The sequence below is a fragment of the Chiloscyllium plagiosum genome, unplaced genomic scaffold, assembly GCF_037043375.1.
Source record: "Chiloscyllium plagiosum isolate Xiang-an unplaced genomic scaffold, Cpla_swu_hap1 HiC_scaffold_29, whole genome shotgun sequence".
Classification (NCBI taxonomy): domain Eukaryota; kingdom Metazoa; phylum Chordata; class Chondrichthyes; order Orectolobiformes; family Hemiscylliidae; genus Chiloscyllium; species Chiloscyllium plagiosum.
This window is the reverse complement of record NW_028270167.1, coordinates 89,819,783-89,847,355: the sequence shown is the minus strand read 5'-3', so window position 1 is coordinate 89,847,355 and position 27,573 is coordinate 89,819,783. Positions and strand designations below refer to the sequence as shown.

The 27,573-nt window shown below is 43.0% G+C and overlaps 1 long non-coding RNA gene across 2 annotated transcripts; it reads right to left on the bottom strand.

Annotated features, from left to right (window-relative positions):
- Positions 1 to 247: 247 nt before the first annotated feature.
- LOC122552128 (uncharacterized) lies at positions 248 to 5,698 on the bottom strand. Of its 2 annotated transcripts, none has more exons than XR_015752028.1 (3): positions 5,235 to 5,698; positions 4,058 to 4,166; positions 248 to 3,749 (listed from the first exon to the last, which is right to left on the bottom strand). It is a non-coding gene; the product is annotated as an uncharacterized LOC122552128 (long non-coding RNA). The 2 variants fall into 2 exon arrangements; XR_015752027.1 differs by having other exon boundaries at positions 248 to 3,746.
- Positions 5,699 to 27,573: the final 21,875 nt, after the last annotated feature.

Genomic DNA, 27,573 nt, shown 5'->3' with positions numbered 1-27,573 from the left:
GAAAGGTAAACATCAGCAACAAATATAATGGCATGCGCAATCAGATATTCGAAAAATGAAAATAATTCATCCCATTCAATCGATATTCAGAGAATGAACCGGACAAATAAACAATGAAAAGTGACCCACAACATGGTATCGTCGTTCATTTGGGACGAACGTTGATCAGGCAAAGGCAAAGTTAGACTCATCCTCGCTTAATTGTCTGATGCAAAAAGGTTAAGGTAATTAGAGCAAAGTCGGCATATGTGTTTTTTAAAAGGTAAATAATTTATTTCATACTTTGGCAAACATCCTATAGGTTATGAATGCATTTTCAGAAATAATTAGTTTGTTTGTTTCCATTTCATTGCCACTAATCTGATATTACTTGTCTTTCTTTATTTCTTTCCACGAATCGGGCGATGGGTTGTTGGGGGGAGTTCAAGCCCAATCTGATGGTGTGTTGGCTAATCGAGTCCAAACATTCGGACTGAGGCTGACTGTAAAAGATAATCGAGCATGAACATCTCAACTACATTATTTTGTGATTCATTGAGCTGAGCGGGAACTTACTCAGGATGAATTCCAAAAAGACATTCACACAATCACTAGACTTGTTGTCTGAGTCGCCCATTCGCTCCTAAATTCGCTTTTGACTCAGCTCATAGTGGTGAATCAGTCATTCATTCTCGCTGCTGGAAATCCGATGTCTGAACCACAACACACTTCCTGCGCAGCTCTTTGGTGCAGGAAAGAAGAACTATCTCTGTCTTTTGTTCTTCCTCGTGGATAATTTTCTGCAGCTATTCTCTGACATCCTTGATTATGTATGACAATGTTGGTCGTTCAGCAAAGTTTCATTGTCCTTGATTCTTTTCCAGGAGGTGTTGTAAAGGAAAAAGGGTCTGAAAATGTATGGATTTAGGATTTAACTGATATTGCCTAAGGAAACAATCAGGCAGAAGACATTTTTAGTTTTATTTTTAAATAATCTTTGTATAATGAAAGGAGAATGGCTAGTTCTCCCGGTCGGGTATTTTCTAGTTTGTTTTTTTGGTTTTAGCTTGAGATCGAGAGAAACTGCTGATGTGGAAAAGAGTTCCCACGCTTCAGTAAATGAAAACGGGGTGATCCTCCCTCTCACTCACATCTCTCCAGTAAGAACCTGTAGTTGAATACACCTTTCATTTTACACCAAGAGATGCATTTTTGGGGATGTTGTAGGAAACTGGAACAGCTTTAAATAGCGGGGAATCTAATGTCGATTGGGTTATCGAATAGTTGTTATTCTATATTCTGTTCTACTTTGCTTGTGTTTCCTTCGGTGGTGTGTAAATAAGTTCTGATTTATCGGAAGACGAGTGGTTTAACCAGATGCATCACTCCTGCGATATCCACCATACATGTACCTGAGTCAAACGGAAATGTTCGGGTCTGGGCTGCCTTCTTATGGGTAAAAATAATGAGTGCAGATGCTGGAGACCAGATTCAGGATTAGTGGTGCTGGAAGAGGACAGAAGTTCAGGCAGCATCCGACACTCACCTATTGTATTCTCTGCCTTCTTATGGCTATCTAGCCTGGTCCAAACCACCAGGCAGCAGCGATATTGGCATGGCATTCTAAAGATATGTTTATTTATTGGAAATGGCAACCATGTTACCCATCTGAAGCATCCTCCATCAGTTCACCGTGTTCACCATTTTTCCGAACTTGTAAATAAAGCTGAATGACCTGCGGATGTCAGTAATCAAAAACAGAAGAAAAGCCAAAATGATTGATCCAATGACACAGGTCTTAGTTCCGAAGAAGTGTAACTTGACATGCATCATTAACTCCAACTTTCTTCTGCAGATGCTGCCAGACCTGCTTAGCTTTCCGGAAATATCTGTTTTTTTTCCTTATTCCTATCTTCCTATTCAGCGGTGAAACGTATGGTTCAGTCTTCACTCCTCTGATAAGTCATCAAGATCTCAAGTTTCCAAACAAAGAAACGAATTCGTGACCTAGATTATCAAAAGGGACTTCTGAACAACTTGGACATTCAATATTTACTGGCAACCTCATGACTATGGTGTTGTAATTCACAAAATGTGAGTTGCGGTCATCCTCAGCCTCATGGATGGCATACAGTTATTCCAGGACTGGAAACTTGAGCCTCAGTAATTGCAGACTATGACATTTCCTAGTCACAGATATGTTTGCTGCAACACATGGCCCATTGCCCATTCAAGTAGTTCACTTTGCACAAGCGGACTATTTTTTGCAGCCAAGTTGACAAATGGTAAGTAGTAAATGCCAAAGCATGTTTTTAAAGGCAGGACAGATTTCATAGGGAAGAATCCGGCCAGAAACATCTTTGGAAACATTCAACCTGTTTTCACTGTAGCAGGTTATCTGCTGCAAACAGTTTTTCTGTCTAACAGCTAAAATTAAAACATTCTGCAAAAATAATATCTGAGCTGGGCGAACAGGCCATTCCCATGTCATAATTGTAAGTAGCTTCCCGACATATCCACATTTCTGCTTTGATGACAACTTTTGAAAGAAACCCAAGGATAACATAACTTTATTAAAGGAATAGAACCGTCACAATTGACATCATACAACCGTACTAAAACATTTCTTGGTCTCACTTTCTGAAAGATAAGAGGGAATTTCTTGCTGGAATTGTCACATAAGGTTACCCCGAGTTAAAACAGTTGAAAAGCATCGTAGTTTACCCTATTGTACTGAGTTGGGATTCACCTATTTCCATATTTACACTGACGGCTTCTCTGCTACAAAAAATGATGACATCCTGAATGAGAGCTACTTAGCAGTGCAGTTAAATTCTAAGCAGAGTTTTACTTCATGTCCACGTTATAAACACAATATGCCTATTCCCAAAGAGATGCACAAATATTAGCTACAAATCTCATTGTCAACCATTCAAAAGCATTAACGGCACCTCAAGTGAAAAAAAAAATATCGTACCCGCAGCCCATGTTTGCTAACAGTGAAGATGGCAAATGCTGGTGTTGGATTGGGGTGAATAGGGTCAGAAGTTACATGTCACCGTACTACAGTTCAGCAGGTTTATTTGAAATTATAGCTTTTGAAAAGCTTCCCCTTCCTCATGGTGAATTCTCCTGAACTTGGCAAAGGAATAGCGGATCGAAAACCTGTGGTTTCAAATAAAGCTGTTGGAGTGAAACTTGGTGTTGTGTAACATCTGGCCATTTTTTTGAATCTCCAACTTACATCGCTAAGCCCGACTTTAAGATTCAAGTGAAAACAGTCTTGTTTTTAATAATGTTGCAAATGTTTCCAAGAAAGTTACATATTTGAAAAACAATTGTTTTTCCTAAAATCAACGAATCTCTCAGTCCTTTTTTTCGTCATTCTTCATTGATCAATATTCTCAATATTGTGACGACGCTACTTGCAATAGTGTGAGGACACGGTGCCCTTAGGAGGCGCTCTGACTTGTCTCTCTGGCAAAAGAATCTTGTCACATTCGCGATGAATGGTCTCCTCTGGCAGGCACTTAATAAACAGCTGGGACTTTTCCATGGTTGGCTTTTTTCCGAGGAAGGTAAAATAATCATGAGTAAGCACCATTACGCTGACACAGAATCAATATACTTGATTTCACATTGTTGATGTTGTTTGCTGGCTCCTGGAACTGAATGGCTGCGTCCTCTGTTGCGAGAGTGACGGCTCAGGCACTGAGACGTCCTCTTATAGATCACAAGGCAGAGAATGTTTCTTTCGTTATTTCTTTCTGCTGGACAAGACAGAATTATAATCAGAATCCTCACAGTGTGGAAACAGGCCCTTCAGCCCAACAAGTCCACAGCGACAGACCAAAGTATAACCTATGCGGATTCATGTCCTATATTTGCTCATTGTCCAGTACTTAAACGTATTCGAAACATATAGTAAATTTAGGATGGCCAATTCACTTACCCTGTGCATGTTTGTGTTGTGGGAGGAACCCAGGGCACATGGACAAAAGGCACTCAGAGAGAACGTGCAAACTCCTCACCTGCAGCTTCCCGGGGGTGGAATTGAATTTGTGACCCGAGCACTTACCGAAGTAGCAGAGTTAACCACTGAGCCAGCGTAGCACTACAGCTACTGTGCTGAACTATAATTGTGCTACCGAATTTCCATTGCAAGATTCGTGTTTATGTGATGATACCTGGATTGACAATATTGATAATTAGGGTTTAAATAATGCATTGACTTGTTAATGCCGTCAATATAATAAGATATTCTTTTTCTTGCATACTCTGTTGTAAGGATGAATTATGTTTTCCAGAAAGCATCACTATAGACGAATTAAATCATATCTGAAACTCAGTGTCTTATACTTGCTTTTGATCTATGCCATCCACATAACATACTTTGGGATAAGAGTTGGTTCGGGGTTGGCTGGGATCTGGTCTGCTGTCGTCCAAAATAATGGATAGGGAGAGGCTGAAGAGACTGTGGTTGTTTTACCTGGAGCGTCGGAGGCTGAGGGGTGATCTTATTGAGGTTTACAAAATCATGAGTGGCATGGATAGGGTAAATAGACAAAGTCTTTTCCTGGGGTCTGGAAGTCCAGAACTAGAGGGCATAGGTTTAGGGTGAGAGGGGAAAGATATAAAAGAGACCGAACGGGCAACTCTTTCACGCAGAGGGTGGTACGTATATGGAATGAGCTCCCAGAGGATGTCGTGGAGGTTGGTATGATTGCAACATTTAAGAGGCATGTGGATGGGTATATGAATAGCAAGGGTTTGGAGGGATATGGGCTGGGTTCTGGCAGGTGGGACTAGATTGGGTTGGGATATCTGGTCGGCATGGACGGGTTGGACCGAAGGGTCTTTTTCCATGCTGAACATCTCTATGACTCTATATGCCTTGAGACTAAGTCCTTCAGGCACACTCTTGTGACGGGATCCCACTTACATGACCGTTAGGTTTTGAATCATCTCTCTCTATTGGAGTTATTTTAAAAATAGTAAGCAGAATTCTTGCTTCAATAACCGAGTCTCAGTTTTTCTAGTTAAAACTGGAAATAATTTGGCCGCTAAACGAAAGAGCTTCTTAATCACGGCCAATATCTCTGGCTATACCTTCGTCCAAAACCTTTCAGATTTCAAAATAAAATGCTTTGCATAACAAGCATCATTCCTTATTCCCTCTATTATTCAACGCATATGGACTTCTCCTAAATTGTTTAACCTGTCAAATGATTCATGTCGTAATACAGAAAACTCACCGTAGTTTCCCGAGACAGTGAAATAATCCGAGATGTGCGGTGGAGTTGAGGGGAGCAGGCGGTGTTGTGTGTGAAATCTGGTTTCTCCTTCGGAAGTGAAACACTGACAGGGTGTACTTTCTGCAGCTTAGCTGCACAGTCACGAAAGTCTTTCCCCACTCCACCGTTAACACCACTCCTCTTCACCAAACAAGGCATCGTCTTACTGAAGAAATTGTCAGGTTTAATCTAAATGGTCTTGGTCCAGTACCTCGCCATATAGTGCATTGTGAAAAAAAAAACTAATTTTGCTGCAAGGTCGACAGAGGGATGGATTAACCTGTAGAGTGAGATGGGCTTATGACTATGTTTAGTAGTCCAGTATAGTTACTGGTCCAATTTAGCATTCACAGTGTCAGCTGAATAAAGATTAATCAATAGCTTGAGGAATAGGAGAGAGTGAGGCCTTGATTTTTTTTATAGTTGTGGCATTAGATAAAATCGCAAATATAACTGCTTTATATCGTGTTTTGCAATCAAATTCAACATTAGATTTAGGGGGTGGGTTTTAATTAGTGTTACGGCTGGCTTTAGGATCAACTTCGATTTTCAGTTATAATGAGAACCTTGTTTTAATTTACTGGTGGGTTTCTGTTCAGAATGCATTTACATTTTATCAAGAGCATGCAGCTATTCTTAAGGTGAGGTTTAGTGCTGAGAATGGAACTGGAATTATTCTTTTTGTGACTTCGTCTTTGTCTCATTTGAGATATAACATTTGATTCTGAGGAAGGTCATCGATATTTTTCGTGTTGCATGAATTGTAAGACGACAATTCATGAAAGAGAGAGATGCTACTGCGGCCATGGTGACTTAAGGAAAATTATGTATCATGAATGTTGATACTTTAATGAGAAGTCATATTGAGTAGAATGGTGCGTGAAATATTGACAAGAAACCTATTTAACATGAGACTCATTGAAGAACTTTGAAAAAAGAAGATGAGTGTAAAATGTCCTGGGCACAAACTTGTTTTATCCAGACGCTGAGTTTTTGCCAGAAGATTTTGAATATTGGAGTTGCAAGTAGAAGAAGGTTATAACGTTAAGACCGGAAATTACAAATCAGATAGTTTAACAAACTCTAAAAACAAGACATATCAGTACTGATACCTGTCACATGTAGAGTTCACCAAGGGTCGGTGCTGGGTCCACTACATTTCGTCATTTATATAAGTAATTGGATGTGAGTGTAAGAGTTTGTAAACTTGCAGAAGACACGAAAATTAGAGTTATAGTGGACAGCGATGAAGGTTATCTCAGATTTCAACGGGACCTTGCTCAGCTGGGCCAGTGGGCTGAGAAGTGGCAGATGGAATTTAATTCAGATAAATGCGAAGTTCTGCATTTTTTTGAGATTCTAGTGTGGAAAATGGTCCTTCAACACAAGCTGTCCACACTGACCCTCCGAACAGGGACCCTCTCAGACCAATTTCCCTTTGACTAATGCCCCGAAAACGATAGGCAATTTAGCATGGCCACTTCTCCTGACCTGCACTGTGGGAAGAATCTGGAGTACCCGGAGGAAACCCACGCAGACACAGGGAGAATGTGCAAACTCCACACAGTCACCTGAGGGACCGTGGTGTGTGAGGCAGCAGTGTTTATCCACTGAGCCTTCGTGTCACCCATTTTGGGAAAGCAAATCTTAGTCGGACCTAAACACTTAATGGTAAGGTAATAGGGAATGTTACTAAATTTAGAGACCTTGGAGTGTGGGTTTGTAGCTCATTGAATTTGGATTCGCAGGTAGACAGGACAGTGATGAAGGCATTTGGTATGCTTTCCTGTATCAATCTGAGTATTGACTACAGGGGTTCGGAGGTCATGTTGCAGTTGCACAGGACATTGGTTCGGCAACTGTTGGAATAGTGCGTGCAATTCTTGTCTCCTTTCTATCGGAAGGATCTTAAAAAACCTCAAAGGGTTCAGAAAAGATTTAAAAGGATGTTGCCAGGGTTGGAGGATTTGAGCTATAGGGAGATGCTGAACAGGCTGGGGCTGTTTTTTAGATTAGATGACTTATAGTGTGGAAACAAGACCTTCAGCACAACAATTCCACATCGACCCTCTGATGAGCAACCCACCCAGACCCACTCCGCTACATTTAACCCGTCACCTAACACTACGGTCAATTTAGCGTGGCCAATTCAACTAACCTGTGCATTTTTGGACTGTGGGAGGAAACCCACGCCTTGTGCAAACTCCACACAGACAGTTGCTGTGAGGCAGCAGTGTTAACCACTGTGTAATCATGCCTCCTTCGAGTGTCGAAGGCTGAGGTTTAAGAGGTTTACCCGATCATGAAGGACATGGATAGTTTAAAAAGACAAAGTGTTTTTGCTGGAGTTCGGGCGTCCAGAACTAGAGGGAAAAGTCTTAATGTGAGAGGGGAAAGATGTAAAAGATACTTAAGGTGCAACTTTATCATGCAAAGTGTGCCACGAATCTGGAATGAGCTGCCAGAGGAAATGGTTGAGGTTAGTACAATTGCAACATTTCCAAGGCACTGGATAGGAATATGAAAATGAAAGGCTTGAAGGAATATGGGCCGGGTACTAGCAGGTGGAATTAAATTGAGTTTGGATATCTGGTCAGCATGAAGTGTTTGGACCGAAGGTTCTGTTTCCGTGCTGTACATCTCTATGACTCTATTAAAACATGCAGCTTTGTTACAAAGACGTAGTGTGGGTTTTCGAAATGGAATTCATGTACAGCAACGTTACTGGAGCTTTTATTTGAAAGGCGGGATGAGCATTCAAATGTCATCCAACATACTTGATAGCTGGGCAAATTTCTTTACCATGTATTTAATTCAGAATCTGTCATGCAGTTAATGGGATTGGAATAAAAGCACGAGGGCATTTTCTCTGCTGCTGTCTGTTGTCCTAATTCTTAATTAGGCAAAACACTGATTTTAACGTATATTAAATTGCACTTTTGAGCTGCTTTCTGAATCTGGGCGGACTCATATCATGAGTAAGTGTGTTCGTGCAGCAACTTAGATTGCGCAACATGAACGTAACTATGTGTACTCTGAATACAGAGTGGCTACAATCCCTAATATTTACTACTGTTGTGTATTAATACAAGAAACCTATGAAATATACTAACCACAGAAGAATGTAACTGCCGGATATGTTGAAGATCAAAGTCACAGATCTTCTCTGGTACTCCATTTCTATGGAATTACAGTAGACTTTGAGTTGCCCACCTCACTGGGACTTACAGATGTGACTACTAAATAATAAATGCCGATAAATCAGGGTTCAGCAAAAAGAAAATGAAACAAATGGATGCAATGGAGTTAAAACCATACCAAAATTATCACATAACACCAGCCAGGATCAGTACAATAGTTCATCTTTCCAAAATCAACATTCTCTCTTACATATAAAAGTTCCTCTGTTCAGTCGTGAGGCATTTTTTAAGCAGAGGTGAGAGGTGAGCAGCAGTTGTTGTGAGCAATAACGTTGCCGTTGACGTGCTTTAACATTTTGACTTAGACATTGACAACATGTAACCAGAAATCTCTCAACATTTAAATTAACAGTGGATGAGACAAAATATTCGTTGCTGAATAACAGTAGAAACAGGTGCAATGAAAAAGAAAGACGATGGGAAATCATAATAATGGATCTGCCACAGTACAACCGTTGAGCATAGCATTTCACAGGGCAAAATACACTGAGCAATCGCGCACGAGATGTTTAGATACACCCCATGCCTTTGTGAACTTGATGCTGCACTTCACTTTATCACCTGAACGAACCGATATGATTAGACAACTAATAATCTCTGGTCTATCTTTTGATATCACTTGGAAGTTCATTTTCATCACACCTCACTTCAGTAACAAAGGGAAGGACAAATACTGAGGAAGTACACACGTGAGCAATCCTTGAACCTTTTGTGATGCCACACATAACAATTTATTGAAAATTAAACATTTTGTAAAGGAGGCTGTTAAATGCTCAATCGTACTCTGTCTCGCTCATATTTTAAATGCTAACCCTTTACCCTGGACTTAAAATGATCCTCCGACAACTGATCCCAATTCGTATCAAATCAACTCTTGTAAGACAATGGACCTGCATTAAATCTAAAAAGTTATTTTCCCTTAGATTTGAAGCTATTTTCACCAGGCATTTTCTTTCAGATTCAGTTAAGTAAGTGGAGATTGTCATTCTGAACAGTGGACATCGTTGCCTCTCAAAACGTATCACACATTACCTGGTGAGAATGATTCTGGTGTGAGTCATTTATGTCATATTCAACTGAAACCTTCCAAACTATTGCTGTGTTTAGTCCTGAACTACATGCCAGTGCTATATCTTGTTCACTACCTTGGCTTTGAAGTCAAAGAGTGTTTTGTTCTGATTAGTTGTCGCTTTTACCTTTGATTGATTTCGAGTCATAGACTTACAGAATAATACAGCATGGAAATAGTCGCTTTGGCGCAAACTGCTCCAGACTGACAATGGTGCCCACTCAGCTATTTATAATGTGGTCCCTATTTAAATTACAACACCCAGTGTTCAAAAGCTAGAAACCCTTGTATTTTTGAAGTGATGTTGTTATACCTGGATCAACTACTTATTTTCCGTCATTCCATTCGACTTACGTTCCACTCTCTGCTTGATAAATTTGCCCCACAAGACCTTCTTAAAATTTTCCCCACTCATCTTAAACCTGAGCCCTCTAGTTTTAAACTCGCCATCCTGGGTAAAACGTCGATATGAGTTCAAATTGTCCATACCTCTCATTATTTAATACACCTCAATAAGGTAACCCTTCATTCTCATTTGGTTCCAGGAATAAAGTGCTATCCTGGTGAACACTCCCTCTAACTCAGGCCTACTAATCATGGCAGCATCCATGTAAATGTTTATCACACTCTTTCCGGTTGAACAGTGTATTTCTTAAAACAGGGTAACCAATTCAGAACACAATACTGCAATTGCGGCCTCACCAACGACATATGCAGTTGTAACATAACTTCCAAACTCCTATATTCACTGCCTTCAACGTTAAAGACCAGCATGCTAAACAGCTTCTTCACGACCTTATCTACCTGTGACGCCATTTTCAAAGAACGATGCACCTGTACTCGGACTGTCTGATCCCAAAAACCCTGTAAAAATTGACAATTCCCTCCATAAGTCTCACATTGGTTTGATTCTCCAATGTGTAAAACTTCACGCTTACTTGTATTTTTGAATTGCATTCACGAATCATCAGCCCACTTCTCCACCTGATAAAATGTCGGGAAGCGTGGTCCGTAAAATACACAGCATGTCAGGAAGCATCCAAGGAGCAGGAGAGTTGACGATTTACATATAAGTCCTGGATTTGCCCTCAAAACATCGACTCTCTTGCTCCTCGGATGTTGCTTGACCTGTTGTGCTTTCTTCAACCCCACGCTTTACAATGCTGACACGCCAGCATCTGCACTCCGAGCTTCCGCATCTGATCAAGAACCCTCCGATTTTTTTGATAAGCCTCCTCGATATCAATGATGCCTCCTAATTTTGAATTATTTGAAAATATACTTATCATGCCTTGTATATTCTCACCCAGATCACTTCTTTAAATAACAAAAGGGAAAGTTCCCAGCACTGACAACTGTGGCAAACTAGTCACAGGACTTCAGCCCATGAAGCAACTGCAACCAAAACCCTCTGCTTCCTACCATCCAGCCAATTTTGAATCCGATTCTTACCGATACATTAAATGGAGAAGTGTATTTGCAGCAGGCAGATTGATGACGATGAGCTCAATTATATGCTTCCATTTATTGATTTCCTCATAACCTGTCAGAGAGCAGTCGAGCAGCCACAGGATCAAGCATCAATGCTGAGTACTATATTGACTGTTCTCAAGGATCTGCCCCCCTCTGCCTGGTTGTGTCTTGTCAGTCGGACAGAACTTGCCAGAGAGGATGTTGATGCTGCTTGATACATAGCCCTGCTCACCGAATCCTGTTTTACTGTTACTGTCTGCATTTTGCTTGATTAGTGTCTGTGAAATATGTGGCAGTTTACTTTTGAATACTGTTCAATGAAGAGTTAATATCACTTTATTTCTTAAAAATTATAAGACAAACCAAACAACATTATCCTTCAGTTAAAAATTATTGAAATAAACATTACTTAAACTACCAGAGTACAAAAGGAAACATTGCACAATTCAGTGACTGTAGTAAACAGCTGATTCATGTTCAGGTCAGTGAACGCACCATCTTGTCGTCAGCAAAACTGTTGAAAATGACTTTGTAAAATGGTTGAATTGAGACACAGTGCTCATCGGCCTCACCACTGTCTCTAAAACACTGATCATCTTCAAAATCTACTCGGAGAGCTTCCGAACGAGAACTGGACTGTTATTCACGTATTTGTCACAACAAACAAGTTCGAGACATACCTGAACATCAAAGATATGTGTAGGGTGGACTCGCCAAAGGACTAGCATAGGGCTGCATGTTGGTCTAAACGCAGTACAAAATTTGTAAAATCTCATCTGACAGCAAACATGTCCTGCAAGTTTATCTCTTCTGGTATGCCACTTGAACTTTAATTCTGCACATTGAACCCGATCCTGAATGAATGTGTTATGAATGTGACGGATATCTGCAGCATTTGGTAATTACGTTGTCTCCTTCGAAAAAAATATCTAGTGTTTGTCAGTTTCACAACATCAGAATTGAAGCAGAATTGTGGAACCGTATTGTTGTCAGCATGGTCCTAACCCAAACTCGTTGTGTGTGACTGAGCTGGAAATGTCTGAGTAGTATTATTTGTAGAATTGTTCTGATAATTAACAGCAAAGTTTCTTTACACAAGATCCCTAATTTTGAATTGTTCAATAGACACCAATATCACACATTTATTCGGTTTACGTTTATGACTCAATATGATGCAAACAGTGAACAAATGAGAGTAAGGGGTTTTGAAATGAGTCAAGTTACCACACCCAAGAACTAATTAGTGTTAAGTGTTCTCAGTATTAAAAAATAAATCTGCTGAAGGTTGCTTTTTGTTTCTTGCAATCATCATTTAACTCATCCTGTTTGTTTTCTCATTTCTTTTTGGATTTCACCCCTCCACATTTCTCACACCGCTCAGCTTTCTGTTGCATTGAGTTCCCACTGTCTGATATAAGCTTTTCTGTTCTCGCTCTGTGTTTATGGACATCCGGTGAGCTCTGGGTTCAGCCGCACGACAATTTTTACTTTGTGAGAACAGATTTTCTGGGAACAAATTTAATCCCTTCTCAGAATGCCTGCCACTACTCTTATTCTGATTGATCTTCTGGTTCTTGTTTCCTTTTCCCTTGAATGAAATCTAATTTCAGCTTGATGAAATTAGGCAGGTCCATACTAAGACTCCATTTCTTGTTCTACATTTGTCCCTTACAATCTTTAAGTTCGAATCAAATTAAATTGATCACTGTTCCCTAAATACTATCCTTTAACTTCCAGATGGTAGTAGTAATGAGAGTGGAACGTGCTGCCTAAGGAATGCCATGGCATTCACACCTGTTGCTGAGTGACGGTAATGGAGGGAGGGAGTGATTGTGGATGGGTACCAATCAAGTCGGCTGCATCGTCATTTATCGTTCAAATTGTTTGAGTACTGTTGGAGCCGAACTCATTCACACAAGTGGAGATTATTCCATCACATTCCTGACTTCAAACGTCGGAGATAATGTTTCGAGTTGAGCACGACAGAAGAAAAGTTACTTGGTGCAGGATTCATATCTTCTGATCTGATTTTCTTACCATCTTAGTTGTTCCATCTTGAATTAACCTGCGAATGCTAGTGTCAATGGACTCAGAAATGGTAAAATCTTTGGATGGTGAATGGGAAAGATGAGATGCTTTATGGTAGTCATTGTCTACTATTGTGGTGGCACAAACTTTACTTGTCACTTGTTAGGCCAGGCCTGACTGTTGTCCAGGTCTTGCTGCATTTGACTGATTTTGTGATCAGAGGAATTGAAAAATATAAACTCATGAGCAAACATATGTTTATCTGAATGAATGAAGAATGAGTTTACTGTTTTCTGCAAAGAGCCTGCTGCCTTTTTTTCTTCTGGATGTCAGTGGGTTTAGAAGGTGCGGGCGCAGTGAATCTTGTAGATGGTGTGGACTGCTATCACTGAGGGAATTGATGTTCGTGAAAGGAACAACAATTACATCTGCTGCTTTTGTCCTGGGTTATTCCTGGAATGCAATTTATCAAAGGCTTTGGGGAGTCAGCAGCTGAATAACTCACTGCCGAACTCGTGGCTACTGATCTACTCTTGAACACAGTGTTATTTATATGGCGATGCCAGGGCAATTTGTGATCTTGGTAGGATACCGGATGTTGATTAATACTACATTCAGACGTCAGTGATGGTAATATTTTTGAAAACCAATGAGAAATGATTTGATTCTTTATAGTATTCTTTATTAGAACATAGAACATAGAAGAATACAGCGCAGTACAGGCCCTTCGGCCCTCGATGTTGCGCCGATCCAAGCCCACCTAACCTACACTAGCCCACTATCCTCCATATGCCTATCCAATGCCCGCTTAAATGCCCATAATGAGGGAGAGTCCACCACTGCTACTGGCAGGGCATTCCATGAACTCACGACTCGCTGAGTAAAGAACCTACCCATAACATCTGTCCTATACCTACACCCCCCCCACCTTAATTTAAAGCTATGCCTCCTTGTAATAGCTGACTCCATACGTGGAAAAAGATTCTCACTGTCGACCCTATCTAAACCCTTAATGATCTTGTACACCTCTATCAAGTCACCCCTAAACCTTCTTTTCTCCAATGAAAACAACCCCAAGTGCCTCAGCCTTTCCTCATACGATCTTTCTACCATACCAGGCAACATCCTTGTAAACCTCCTCTGCACCCGTTCCCGTGCCTCCACATCCTTCCTATAGTATGGCGACCAAAACTGCACACAATACTCCAGATGCGGCCGCACCAGAGTCTTATACAACTGCACACATGACCTCAGTACTCAGGAACTCAATTCCTCTACCAATAAAAGCCAGTACGCCATATGCCTTCTTCACCACACTATTTACCTGGTTGGCAACTTTCAAAGATCTGTGTATATGGACACCAAAATCCCTCTGCTCATCCACACTACCAAGTATCCGTCCAATAGCCCAGTACCCCATCTTTTTGTTATTCTTACCATAGTGAATCACCGCACACTAAGCTACATTGAACTCCATTTGCCACCTTTTTGCCCAGTTCTGCAGCTTATCTATATCCCGCTGTAACCTGCGTCGTCCTTCCTCACTGTCTACAACTCCGCCGACTTTTGTATCATCCGCAAACTTGCTCACCCAACCTTCTAACCCCTCCTCCAGGTCATTTATAAAAATGACAAACAGCAATGGTCCTTAAACAGATCCTTGCGGAACACCGCTAGTGACGGCACTCCAAGATGAACCTTTGCCATCAACTACTACCCTCTGTCTTCTTCTGGCCAGCCAACTCCTAATCCAAACATCCAACTCACCCTCAATGCCATACCTTCGTATTTTTTGCAGTAATCTACCATGGGGAACCTTATCAAACGCCTTACTAAAATCCATGTACACCACATCGACTGCTTTCCCCTCGTCCACCTCCTTCGTCACCTTCTCGAAGAATTCAATAAGGTTTCTGAGGCACGACCTGCCCTTCACAAAACCATGCTGACTATCCTTGATCACATTATTCCTATCCAGATGTGCATAAATCCTATCCCTTACAATTCTCTCTAAGATTTTGCCCACAACAGAAGTGAGACTCACCGGCCTATAGTTACTAGGGTTATCCCTACTCCTATTGAAAGTGTTGTCTTGAGAATTACTCGATATTTGTCAGAATAAAAATAATCTGGATATTTTCGTAGTCTTATTGCATGAATATGGCCTATTTCAGGAATGGTATAATCAGAGAACATTCCTAAGTCGATCTTTAAGATGGAGAGAGTGTCATAGCTGAAGATATTTGAGCGTCAGACACTCTCTTTCCTGCGAAAGAGCTGCAGAATTCTTCTGGGGTTCGGTTTACCCACATTGAAAACGATCAGCTTTCTTGCTGCTGAGTATTCCAACCCGGAGAATGATCCCCCTAGATTCTGATGAACTACAATTTGAATCAGGCTCCTACAATTTTACCCAGGCACCATTTAACCATTGTTATTTGGTGTCATGATGTTCAGAGTAATTAGTCTCATTGCCGCTTTGGAATTTCCCTATTTTCAACTATGGTTAAAATGGTGTCAGGAGTTGACTGAGCTTGGTGGGGAGGGGGGGGGGGGGCGGGGGGGACTGAGCGTTAATGAATACGTTATTGTTGATCGATCACATGATTATTTCCAGGTTCCTTCACATTTACACCGATGTCTCAGTGATTCGCTGCAATGCAAGTGCCGTGTTTTTTTTTTTCTGTACAGGAAATACGTGGGCAAGTTATCACATGTTTGGTACATGTCGGTGCTCTTGCTGGATTAGAACAGCGTGGTTGGAAATATGGCGAGCTCTTGACTTGAGTCACTGTTTCCAGTGTTTTGAGACGTTTCCTATGGTGTGTCGAGTGAATCAAATTGACTGAGTATTGGTGTTTCTGATCTGGGGCCCATTGATGAAGTCTGAAATGGATCATCTGTCCAGCGCTTCTGGTGTGCTGCACTCCCCGAAAACTGCGGATTTCGTTATTGGAGAACAGCCTCCACTTCCAATGTTGTCTTTCATTGTATCCCATCTTTTATTAATAAATATGGCAGGACCGCAATGATCGATCTGAACGATTGATGGTGGGATCACTGAGCGCTGTCCATGACTTGCTGCTTATGTTGTGAAGCATGCAAGTCGTCCTGTTTTGAAGTTGAAGACAACAGCTTATCCAGCTTGGCCCCTTATCTCTGGGCCTGCTCGGTTTTGCTACTGAGAAGTCGTTCTGCACTTTTCATTGAACCTTGGAGCATCTCTGGCTTGATAGTTACTCTACAGTAGGAGGTATATCGCGCCATGAGGTTGCCGTCTGAATGAGTCGTGCAGAGTATGATTTTATTGCTGCCCATGGCCCGCTGGACCTCATGTGCGCATCGTCATTAATTGCTCGTTCTGTTTGAAGTCTCTCCCATTCAGAACGTAGGTTGCTCATTGACAAGTTGGGAGGTTCTAACAATGTTCAGATGGCAAATCCTCCCCACAAAATCCGTCCTGTGGCCATTCCTACTGGTATATTAAATGAAGAAGTGTAGTTACAGTAGGTAGATTGATGATGATGAGCCCAATTATATATTTCCCTTTTGTTGATTTCCTCATAAACTACCACAGAGCAGTCTCGCAGCCACAGGATCCAGCATCACTGCTGAGTCCTATATAGACGCTATATCAAGGAGCAGACCCTCTCTGCCTGGCTCTGATTTGTCAGTGGGACAGAACCCACCAGGGAGGATGATCATGTTGCCTGGGACATAACTCTTTTAACAGAATCCTCTTTTACGGACACTGTCTGACTTTTGCTTGATTAGTTCTGTGGGAAATATTTGGCATTTCACTTTAACGTATTGTTCAATGAAGAGTTAATATCACTTTTTTGTTACAAATTTAAAGTAAACTAAACAGCATTAATTTTCAGTTAATAATTGTTGAAGTGAACACTAATTAAATTACCAGAGTACAAAGTGAAATATTATACAATGCAGTGACAGTTCAAAATACCTTATTCATGTTGAGGTCAGTGAGCACACCATCTTGCAGTCAGCAAAGCTGTTAAACAGTATTTTTGAAAAATGCTTGAAATCAGATACAGTGCTCCTCGGTCTCACCACTGTCAGCAAAACCCTGACCATCTCCAAAATCTGCCCGGCCTGCTTCCGTACTTAACCAGACAGTTATTCACGCATTCTGTCACAACAGATCAGTTGGAGACATACCTGAACAGCAGGGATATGTTTGGCGCAGACTGGCTAATGGATTAGCATAGAGTTGGTGCTAGTCCAAACGCAGTTCAAAATTCGTAAGAATCATCTGACAGCAAGCATGTCCTGCAAGATTATTTCTTCTGATATGCCACCTAAAGTCAATAATTCTGCACATTAGACCGATTACTGAATGAATGTGTAATGGGTACGATGGATATCAGCAGCACGTGGTATTTTGCGTTGAATCCTTCATAAACCATATCCAGTGTATGTCAGATAAACAACATTAGAATCCACGTGGAATTGTGCAGCTCCGTTGATGTCAGCATAATGTTAGCTCAATGCCTTTGTGTGCGGCTTGAGCTGTAAATATCGATGTAGTTTGTTTCAGAATTGTTCTGACCATAAACAAATCTTTTCTAAATAAAACCCAGTTTTCATTCGTCAGAGGGAAATGAGTCTAGGTCGGTTACTCTTCAGAGGGTCAGTGTGGACTAGTAGGGCCGAAGGGCCTGTTTCCGCACTTTAGGGAATCTAATCTAATCTTAACAGCAAAGTATCTTTACTGAAGGACAGTCATCCTCGAATAGTCCCTACTTTTCGATTGTTCAATAACTAAAACGTTCACCCAGCTATTCAGTTTATTTTCATGACTCAACATGATGAAAACAATGCACAAATCACAGCAAGTGGTTTTGAGATGATGGATTACCAAACACAAGAACTATTTATTATTACGTGCAAGGAATTTTTGAAAGTGTCCCTCTATCTGAGCGAGGAAGCTTGCTTCAAGTTCCACCTGCTTCAAAACCATGTTGCAACATATCATAACAGATTAATAATCAAAGTTCTACACTAAGCAGCGAAGTGCGTAACTCGGTTAGCTCAATCAGTTGGATAGCTAGTTTGCAATGCAGATTAATGCCGACAGTGTTATTTAAATTTCCGTACTGGCTGAGGTGACTGTAAACAACTGTCCCACTCAACCTCTCCCTTATTTGAGGCTTGATGACTGTCCAGTTAAACTACCACCAGTCGTCTATGTCGATTGAGAGAACAACACTGTCATTCCTGAGGAGTAAGATACCTAACCTTTCCATTTCGGATCCACAGGCTCACCCATAAACTCTTCCCCGGGAAAACTGCCGCAGATCTGTTCTGGAGCTAAGATGGCTGCTCTGAACCAACCCCAATCGTTTTCTTTCTACCCGTCATATCGTCATCCAGTGCAGAGGCACGAAAATGAACTGAGTGAACTAGACCTATAGGACACGTCTCCCAATTCTGGACCAGCCCCAAGGCGTATAGAAGGATGACTTTGCAGGGTCCACAAGGCTTTTTACTTTGGATCCAGTCAGCCGAGGGCATTCCCTGTGTTGTGTGTTACTGACTCTTTGGTCTTTTGATTGCACCCGAGAAGGCCTCGTTCATTCCGTTCCTCCAGTGTATATTCCACAGTCTTCTACACTGTATTCTGAATTAAGTCATTACCTAACTCAGTTTTTGAAAACTGTCCACCTGCATCTCTGTGTCTCTACCTATCATCTTCTCGAGCTGCTACATCCATTTTTATCTCAAAATCGTTGAATGTCCACAATCTACATCAGTTACTACAAACGTATCTATCATGATTAAATTCGTCCAGCACCTGCATCCCTCCCTATCTCTCTACCCGACTCCCAAGTGTGAAACTCCACGCTGCCTGTATAACCGTCGGCAGCTCATTATCTGCTCTATGGCTGTGAATTACTGCAGAATCTATGGTACTCCATAATTGTCCAGACTCCTCCAAGCCCTGCAACCACTACCTATCTCTCCGAACTCCTCCAGCTCCTTTACACTCCCTATATGTCTAACCACCTCAAGCCCCTTCACTCATCCATATCTCACTGACCTCATTCTGGCCATTCCCCCACCCAATCTCTCTCACCACTTCTGGCCCCTACGCCTTACCCTACCTCTGTAACCACCTGCAACCCCGAAAGTATCCGCGTCTCTCAAACTACTGAAGCGCCTACACCTTTTCCTATCTCTGTAAATATCTCTAGACAGCCAGCTTACCCTATCTGCTCATCATCCTCTAGCACATAAACTCTCCCTAACTCTGTAACATCCTCCATCTCCTTCAGCCATCACTATCTCTCTAACCACGTACAGCCAAGTCGCAGCTCATTATTTCTCTAATCTTCTCCAGCCTCTGCATCACAGTCTGCCGAACCTATAGCCGCAACAACTTTCCCTATCTCTCTAAACACGCACCTACTTATGACACTCTAGACGTAAACCTCTCTGTCTGTCTCTCTAAACACTTGCATTCCCTAAATCCCTCCCTATCTCTCGAAACTCTTCTAGCCTCCGCACCCACTCACATTTCTGTAAACACCAGCCGCTACACCCCTCCTGAGCTCTCTCACCACCTCTAGCACCTACAGCCCTCCCTATCACTAGAACCAACTCCAGCTGTCACTAACCTCCCAAATTCTGTCTCTCTAATCAACTCCACATCCCTAACCCCTCGCTATCTCTCTTGCCAGTCCCACACCACTATTTATTTATCTCATCACCTCAGCCCCCACACCCTTCTCTATCTAGCTAGCTCCAGCCCAAAATTCCTCCCTACCTCTTTAACCTCTAGCTCTGGCAACGCTCCCTATATCCTGAAAATAGCTAAAATCTCAGTCGCCTGTTCTCGCATGCACAGGCCTCCCTATCTCTATCAGATCTCCAGCCTTGCTCTTCTCTTTCATTTAAATCCTCCAGCAACATCACGATTATCTCCTCCAGACTTCAATTCTGCTTACTTATGTAACTTTGGCCAAAATTTGCACTCTTCCAAAATTCTGTCATTAACACCTTCCATTTTCCATACTTCTGTCAGTAAAATTCTCCACGTTCAATTCCATGTTGTATTTCTTCCAGTCGGTTCAACCATTTATATCTCTGTAATCTACTTCAGCACCTCCAACCATTACCTACCCATGTAACATTCGCCAGCACCTAAACCCATCCCTCTCCCTCAAACATTGTCCAGCACCTTCACCCTCTCCCTGCCTCTGTAGCCTTCTCCAGCACCCACACCAAATCCCGAACCCTGTTACATTCTCCAGCAACTACAGACAATCCTTATCCCTATAACATTTTCCAACACTTAAACACACCCCCACCCCCATCGATACAACATTCTCCAGCACTTAAATCCTACAATCCATAGAATATTCTATTGCACATGCACCCCTCCCAACGCTGTATCATTCTCCAGTATCTACACTTCTCCCTATCCTTGTATTATTGTCCAGTACCAACACCACTCTCTGTCCCTGTAGCAATCTCCAACACCGACACCCCTCCTTAAGCATGCAAAATGTCGCAATACCTAATCCATTTCCGATACCTCGAACATTCTCCAGCTACCCCTTTAAAATCCTCCTGCACCTCCGTCACTCCCTGTCTCTGATACATTCCCGAGCTCCTGCAGTCTGACCTCCGTATGTCACTTTCTTTAGCATTTAAAGGCTCTCACAATCCGTGTAACCTTTTCCAGCCCTGGAAAGCCTCTCTTTCCCTGAAAGCTACTCCAGCACAGGCCCACTTCATATCGATATACAGGAACAGCATCCACTGCTTATCCGTGTAAACACATTCAACAACATGCCCATCCACGACCCTGTTACATTCTCCAGCACCGACACCCACTCCTATTCGTATCACATTCTCCAGCACGTACACCCAATCACGACCTCGTAACACTATCATGCACATACACACATTCCCTATTCCGGTGTCCTTCTCAAACACCAGCATCCCCAGCTCTGTAACATTTTCCAGCACCTACGTCCCTCCTTATCCCGATAACATATCCAGCCTCTAGACCCACTCCTTATTCCTGTAACATTGTCCAGCGCCTTCACCCGCTCCCCATCGCGATAAAGATTGTCCAGCAACTACACCCACTCTTTATTTTTGTAGCATTCTCCAGCATCCACACCATCCCTATCCCTGTCACATGTTTCAGAAACTATACGCCGCGCAATCCGTGTAACATTCTCCAGCACACACACCCACTCGTTTTAACTGCAACCATCTCCAGCATCTGTACACACGATCTATTCTTATAACATTCTCAAGCACCTACGTCCAATCCCTGTCACGGCCGCACTGTCCATCACCTACACCCACTCACTCTTCCTGCAACATTCTCTAGCACCTGCACCGGCTCACAGTCTTTCCAACCTTCTCATGCATCTACACACCTCCCAATCCCTGCAATATTGTCGAGCACCTAAAACCCTCGATATCCCTGGAACAACTCCAGCCCCTACAACCATGCCATCTTCTTATACTATTGCCCAAAACCTTCACCCTCTCGCTGTAAATGTAACATTCTCCAGCAGTTACACCCACTCCTTACCCCGATATTATTGTTATGCACTACCGTCCGTCCCTTTCACTGTAATATTATCCAGAACTTAACCTGCTCCATTTCTCTGTAAAATTCTCCTGCATCTACAATCATTCCTATCCCTGTAAACATCTCTAGCACCTGCAGCGCTCTGCATCCCTGTAGTTATGTCCAGCACGGACAAACACTCCCACTTCCAATAACATTCTCCAGCCCTTTCGCACCCCCGTATTCCTGTAACATTCTCCAACACAGACACCCATTCCCTATCCATGTCACATTCTGCAGCACCTTCACCCTTCCATGTTACAGTACGATCCTCCAGCACTTAGACCACTCCTCATCCCTGTACTATTCTGCATCCCACACGACACTCCCTATCCCTGCAACATTCTCAAGCACAACACCCACTCCCATTCCAGTCACAATCTCCAGCACCTGCACCCACTCCCTATTCTTATAACTTTCTCCAGCACCATCACCGACTTCCGATTTCTGTAACATCTTAAATACCACACACATGTATTGCCCCGTCACGATATCGAGCACCTACAACCACTCCCCATCAATGTAACATTCTTCAGCACGTATGCCCACTCACTATCCCTGTAACCTTTTTGCAGAACCTACACCCACTCCCTATCCCTGCCAGATTCCTCAGCATCTCAAGCAACTCGCTAAACCTGTAACATTCCGCAGTAACTGCGCACACTCCCTATCCTTGTAAAATTCTCAAGCTCAAACACGAACTCGCTATCACCAGCATCGAAACAGACGCCCTCGTCCTGTCACATTGCCAGGACCTTCACACATGTCCTATCTCTCCAAACTTCTCTAGCACTGCACTCACTCCCTATTCCTGTAACATTCCAAAGTACCAATTCCCCACTTCCTATCCCTGTAATGTTCTCCAGCACCTGTGCTAACACCACATCCATGTCACATTCTCTAGCGCAGATAGTCATAGCCTATTCATGTTATTCTGTCCAGCGTCGACGCACCCCGTATTCTACACATAAGCATTCTCCAGCAGCCACACCCACTCCCTATCCTTGTAACCTTCTCCAACCACGAGACCCTCCCTCCTCCGGTCACATTTTCTTGTACCTGCACCTCTCCAATTCCCTGTAACCTTCTTCAGCAACTACACCACACCCCATTCCTTCAACTTCCCCAGGACTTGCACCATGCCCTATCCATGTAACATCTCCAGTCCCTTTAAGTACGCACAATTCCTCTTATCGTTTTGATCATTCTCGCCCATTTCTTCTCCCTAAAACATTCTGCAACAGCGACAAACGTCCCTATCACTCGTGCAGTCTCCAGCAACAATTCTATCACTGTCTCGATAACATTATCCTGAACGTACACACACTCCCTATTTCTACAATACAGGGAAACTGATTCCGGCCTACCCGTGTAACTATGTCAAACACCTACTCTCATGCCAGATCCCTGTCAAGTTTTCTACAACCTACAAATCTCCCTATCGCTGTACCAACACACCGCTTGTCCCTTGTCCCTTTTACATTGTTCGGCATCTATGCAACTTCCGACCCATGTAACATTCTCTGGCACCTCCACCCCTTAATATCCGTGTAACCTTCTCCAGCCCCGTGATCTCAACTTTTCCCGGTCACATACTTCAAAACCTGTGCACAGCCCCACCTGAACCATTCAATATTCATGTTCGATTTCCAAACAGTACCCCTCACTATTGGTATAACCTTCACCTCCTCCCTGTCACTGTGACACTCTCGAGCATCTACATTTCCCCTTACCTGGAATATTCACCAGTACCTACACCATTCCGTGTACATTTAACATCTCCAAAGTCTATACTCACTCGACAGTTCTATAAAACTCTGGGGCACCTACACCCAATGCCTAGCTCGAGATATTCTCCAGCCCCTTCACATCCGCCCTATAATGCGAACTCTCCAGCACCTACACCCTCACTATCTATGTGAGCTTCTCCAGATCTGTCAACCCTCACTATCTCTGGCAAGCAACTGCACCCACTCCTTATTTCCAAATTTACTAGCCCCTACATGCGCTCCGTATTCCTATAAACTTCTTCAGCCCTGGCACATAATCCCTATACCTGGGAATTCACAATCACGCCCACGTTTTCGTACTCCTGCAACATTTTCCAGCCTCTAAGCACACTCTCAATCACAATAACAATCTCCAGCATCGCCACGAACTCGCTGTCCCTGATAATTTTTCCAGCACCTGCTCGCATCCCTATCCCTTTAACATTCTCCAGCAAGAACACCCCTCCTTATTCCTGTTTACATCGCCAGCACCTACACCCCTCACTATCCCGGTTATATTTCCCAGCACCTGCCCCACTCTGTATTCCTGTAACATTCTCGAGCTTCAAAACCCACCCTTGCGCTGTGACATCCTCCAGCACCTGCAATCTTCCCTGTCCCTGTAACATTCTTACAAGCCTAAACCCGTCCCCATCCCTGTGACATTCTCCAGGGCCGAAATCTCTCCCAATCCCTTTACCATCTCGAGCCGCACCCCGCACACACTCAATATCCCTGCCACACTCTGCAGCATCTACACACCTCCCTATTCTTTTAACATTCTCCAGCACCTACACCCCTCCCTCGTCATGTAACAGTCCCCAGCACCGGCACCCACCCCTGTTCCTGTAAACTTTTCCAGCACCTATACCCCTTTCTATCCCAGTAACAATCACTAGCACCTACATCCGCTGACTATTCTCGTCATCCTGTCCAATCCGACAAATCTCATCCTCTATCCGTGATCATTCTCTGACACCTGAGCGGTCTCTATGCCAAAAACATTCTCCAGCACTTCCACTCACTCCCTAACGTTGTAACCTCCTCCAGCCATGACAATCATCTCTCTTTTGGTCAGACTCTCCAGCTTCTGAACCTCTCGCAGTCGGTGGAACATTCTGCAGCACCAACAAACGTCCCTATCCCTCGAAAGTTCTCCAGCAACAACTAACCTCTCTGTACGTGTAAAATTGTCAAGCACCAAGACCAATTCCCGCACTTACCCATCTGCCTATCGCTGCATTGTTCCCCACGGTTACTTTATCCAACTCCTCGAGGCCTACGGATCCCTGTAAACGTCTCTAACAGTCCCTGTAAGAGTAAGATCGCCAAACTGTGCAATCATTCATTACTGATGTAAATTGTCCAGCACCTTCACCCACTCCCTGTCACTGTAATATGCTCCAACACCAACACCCCTCTCGGTCCCTTGTACACGTCGACACACCACCTGCACCACTCTCGATCCCTGCAGTTTTTTCCAGCACCTACGTCCCTCCGTATTCCTGTAACTCTCTGAAGCACCTGCACCCCTCCCTATCACAGTAATAATCTTCAGCACCTACATCACACTCTGTTAGCGTAACCTTCTCCAGGCCTTCACCCACTGCTTATCCATGTAACGTAATCGAACAACTAATTGCCTCCCTACCCCATTAAATTTCCAACCAGTACAACTACTTGCTTATCCTGTCACATTGGTCATCTCGTTTATCCACTCCGTATTCCTGTAACATTTGCCAGCACCTACTCTCATGCCTATCCCAGTAACATTCGCCAGAAAATGCACAATACTCAATCTAAATAACTAAACCAAATCCATGTTCCTGTAACATTCTCCAGCACCTATACCAGTCCCTAACCTTGTAACATTGTCCAGCACCTTCACTTGTCCTTAGAGCTTCAATCGTCTCATGTTCCAACACACCTATTTATTTCTGTAAAATTCTGCAGCAACGACTCCATTAATTATTGGTGCAACATTCTGCAAAACTGACACGTCCTCCCTATCCTGTGACATTCTCCATCACTTGCAACCATCCCTATCCCCGGAAACTTCTCCAGACCCTAAAACCCTGGCTTTTCCGGTATCCTTCTCCAGCACTACCACGCAGTCCCTATTCGTGTAACCTTCTCCATCCATCCCTTACATGCATTCCCTATCTCATTAACACTCTCCAGCTCCAGAACAACTCCACATCCCTCCAACAGTCATACATGATCCGATCCCTGAAACATCTCCAGCGTCTTCGCGCAATCCTTATCCCTGTAAAATGTGTCCAGCACTTTCAGGTAAATCTTGTCTCTGTAAAATGTTTCATCAACTACAGCAACTCCCAATCCCTGTCACATTGTTCCAGAAATACACACCACGATTTCCCTGTTAAATTCTCCAGAACCGATATCACTCCCTATCCGTACAATATTATTCAGTACCTACTTCCGAGCTTGTGAGGACAGGAATAGGAGGATAGAGCAGATGAATGCATGGCTGAGAAGCTGGAGTATACGAGAAGGATTCACATTTTTGGGTCATTGGAATCTCTTTTGGGGTAGAAGTGACCTGTACAAGAAGGATGGATTGCACCTAAATTGGAAGACGTCTAATATACTGGCAAGGAAATTCGCGAGACCTGCTCGGGAGGATTTAAACTAGTAAGGATAGTGGGGGGCGGGGTGGATCCAGGGAGATAGTGAGGAAACAGAGATCAATCTGAGACTGTTAAGCACAGAAGCGATTCAAAGAGTCAGGGCAGGCAGGGATAAGTTAGGACTAATAAATTAAATTGCATTTATATCAATGCACGGGACCTAACGGGGAAGGCAGATGAACTCAGGGTATGGTTAAGAACATGGGACTGGGAGATCACAGCAATTACAGAAACATAGCTCAGGAATGAGCAGGACTTGCAGCTTAACGTTCCCGGTTACAAATGCTACAGGAAGGATAGAAAGTGATGCAAGAGAGGAAGCGTAGAGTCGTTTTTGATAAGAGATCGGATTACAGCTGTGCTGTGGGAGGATATTCCTGGAAATACATCCAAGGGCTGGCTGCAAAATGGGAAGCCGTCAGGAACGTGATAACGAGAATACTGATAAAGTATATTCCTGTTACGGTGAAAGGAAAGGTTGGTAGGTATAAGGAATGCTGGATAACTAAAGAAATTGATGGTTTAGTTCAGAAAAAGAAGGAAGCATTTGTAAGATTTAGACAGAATAGATCAAATGAATTCTTAGAAGAGCATAAACGCAGTAGGAGTATCCTTAAGAGGGAAATCCGGAGGGCAAAAGGGGACATGACACAGCTTTGGCAAATAGAATTAAGGAGTATTAAAGGGGATTTTACAAATATATCAAGGACGAAAGGGTAACTAGGGAGAGAATAGAGCACCTCAAAGATCAGCAATGCGGCCATTGTGTGTAGCCTCAGAAAATGGGGGAGATACTAAACGAGTACATTGCTTCAGCATTTATGTTGGGAAAGGATAGGGAAAATGTACAATGTAGGAAAATAAATGGCGACACCTTGCAAAATGTCGAGATTAAAGATGAGGAAGTGCTGGATGTCTTGAATCGCAAAACGGTGGATAAATCTCCAGGACCAGATCAGGTGTACCCTAGAGCCCTGTGGGAATGTAGAGAAGTCATTGCTGCGCCACTTGCTGAGATATGTGTATCATCGATAGTCACAGGTGAGGTGCCGGAAGACGGGAGGTTGGCTAACGTGGTGCCACTGTTTAAGACGTATAGTAAGGACAATCCAGAGAACTCTCGGCCAGTGAACCTGACGTCGTTCGTGGGCAAGAATCCTGAGGGACAGGATGTACATGTATTTGGAAAGGCAAGGACTAATTAGGGATAGTCAACATGGCTTTGTGCGTGAGGAATCATGTCTAACAAACTTGATTTAACTTTTTGAAGAAGTAACATAGAGGATAGATGACGTCAGAGCGGTAGATGTGATCGAGATGGACTTCAGCAAGGCGTTCGACAAGGTTCCTCTGGGAGAGTGGTTAACAAAGTTAGATCTCACAGAATACAGGGAGAACCAGCCACTTGGTACATAACTGGGTCAAAGATAGAAGAGAGAATGTGGTGGTGGACGGTTGTTTATCAGACTGGAGACATGTTACCAATGGACTGCCGC